Raw genomic sequence first — 2,500 nt, 5'->3', positions numbered from 1 at the left:
AAAGTGAGGGGTCGTCCCTAAATGAAAGAACAGTGTGTCAGTGGAGGTTGATCTGTAAGGGTTGTGTGGTTTTTATTTGCTTGACTGTCTGGTTTATCTCTCCTCTGCTGTGGAGCTTTAGCTGCTTCAGCCAAACAGCCTGAACGTCTATTGTCTGCAGTCTTTCAGGCAACTGTGTGATATAGAAGAGAGTGCAGCCAGTGTCAGTGTGGGGACAGGTGTAAGGTTACCTGAGAAAGGTGCTTAAACATGCCTGATGGCAGCATGACAACACCGAAAAACAGAAAGGAGGGGGAGGGAGAGGTCAGTGGAAAGGCGGTGTGAAGAAGAGAAGGTGAGGAGGAAAGAAAGGATGTGTGAAGTAGGTTTTTGTACCTTTAAGCAGTAAAGGAAGTGACGTGAATGATAATGTTTAAAGACATGAAGGCAGACCTTCCCGACATGTCTTTACCCTGACCCTTAACCCTGATCCCTGACCTTTTAGTTGTCTGGACTAGACTGTGGTCAATGATTAAAAACCTGCTGTGGCAAAAGGTGAAAAGAGAGAGAGAGAGAGAGAGAGAGAGAGACAGAGAGGGAGGGGTCGATGGGGGGAATTAGAGGGCGGAGGGCAGATTAAACAATGTTCTTTGCCTTGTAAATCTTTCATGCTGGTTTTTGAATTATACATCTGCTTTCATAAATGATTGAATCAGAGTGATTACGTGGTGCTTTGTCATTGTTTGTATATTTGTGTGTGTGTGTGTGTGTATGTGTGTGTGTGTTTCTGCGCGTGCATGTGAACGAGAGAGGAAGAAGAAAATCTCTCCAGGAAGCAACCTCTCCTCTCCCCTCCCCTCCCCTCCTCTCTCCTCCCTCCCCCCCTCCACTCTCGCTTTCATCCTCTTTTTTTCAGTTTCCTAGGTCTCGCTTAATGTCTGTGTAGCGTGTGTACTTTTCAGCGTCTGTGTGCATGAGTGTGTTTTTATGCATGTGTGTGTAAAAGGGTTTTTGTCATAGCTGGCACCTTCATAGATGTGTGTATGTGTGTGTGTGTGTGTGTGTGTGTGTGTGTGTGTGTGTCTGTGCGTGTGTGTGTGTGTGTGCGTGTGTGTGTGTGTGCGTGTGTGTGTGTGTGTGTGTGTGTGTGTGTGTATGTGTGTGTGTGTGTGTGTGTGTGTGTGTGTGTGTGTGTGTGTGTGTGTGTGTGTGTGTGCGCTCTCATCATTCACACAGTGGAAGATGCCCCAGCCCCCCTCCTGGTCCTAACTGCCGTTGCTGTGGAGACACTGTCAGCCACACGCTCGCTCCTCAATGATCATTTGACAATGTAGGGGGTGAGGGGTAAAGGGTGTGTGTCTCTGTCTGTGTGTGTGTGTGTGTGTGTGTGTGTGTGTGTGTGTGTGTGTGTGTGTGTGTGTGTGTGTGTGTGTGTGTCTGTTTGGAGTGATTACTGTGTGATTAGTCAGGGTAGAAGGAGTGGAGCAGAGTAAGGATGAGACAGGAATGGAGATTAGAAGCAACAATAGAAAATCAGGTTAATGATACATATTATCTACATGTAAATCTATCATAAAACCAGTTAAAAAGAAAAAAATAAATGTATGAGGAGACATGACAGATACGTGTGTGTGTGTGTGTGTGTGTGTGTGTGTGTGTGTGTGTGTGTGTGTGTGTGCGCGCGTGTGCGTGTGAGTGCTGCATTCGCACGTTGTTACCCAGAGCACACCGTGACCTTAACATGGTATCATAAGGAAAAGAAAGTGGCATTTCGCTATCTCTCACTCTCTGGACCCCCTGGTGATGTGCGCCACACACATTACAGCAGTTTACTGTTTTCCCTCAGTGACTTGTCAGTTGATCGCTATTCAAATGTCTTTTCAAAATGTTATTTTTTGAAATCGGAATGTATTCCCATGAGGTGGTGCATCAAGGCTGCTGGGAGTTTGCAAGTTGTGAAATAAACAAAACCATCTCTTACTGTTTTTAAAGGATAAGGCGGGCGATATTCTTTATTATTCTTGTTGTCAACAAATCCCACTAAAAGAAGAAAACCAACCCAATGTTAGTCCATCTCTCAATACTTTTTCACTTCCTTAACCAGTCTGTGGACCTCAGCTCAGAGCTTATTTGTTACTATTGAGGACAAATATATACTTTTTTGTTTAAAAATAGATAAGCAATTAAGCCAGGCACTGTGCTTGTTAACAAATGTTACTCAAGGGTGAGTAAGTGCATTTTTGGGGATTTTCAGCTGTGGATTAACGCACATTTGTTTCTGCAGAGGTAATTTACAGCAGTAGGACAGTGTATGTTTGATTCATTCAGAATAAACTACAGTGTTCATCACAATGAAGGGACGTGTCACCCAGACAGTAGGAAAAATAAGGAATTAATCACCAGATTTGTCCTTTAATATTATACTGATGCCCAGCAGGCTGACAATGTCACCAGGTAGAACTTGGCTCAAACATCCGCATGAAGAATGAACACACACTCAGTGACATTTGTGTTTTTCTGT

At 44.2% G+C, this 2,500-nt stretch overlaps 1 protein-coding gene across 1 annotated transcript in view; it reads left to right on the top strand.

Annotated features, from left to right (window-relative positions):
- The window catches only part of LOC137881404 (genetic suppressor element 1-like), a 36,598-nt gene that overhangs the window by 1,458 nt on the left and 32,640 nt on the right, over nt 1-2,500 (top strand). The gene's annotated exons all lie outside the window — the stretch shown is intronic.

This window comes from Cebidichthys violaceus, unplaced genomic scaffold (genome assembly GCF_023349555.1).
Source record: "Cebidichthys violaceus isolate CVI_PGR_0920_01 unplaced genomic scaffold, fCebVio1.0.p SCAF_3, whole genome shotgun sequence".
Classification (NCBI taxonomy): Eukaryota; Metazoa; Chordata; class Actinopteri; order Perciformes; family Stichaeidae; genus Cebidichthys; species Cebidichthys violaceus.
The sequence above is the reverse complement of the archived record's forward strand: the minus strand, read 5'-3'. Positions and strand labels throughout refer to the sequence as shown.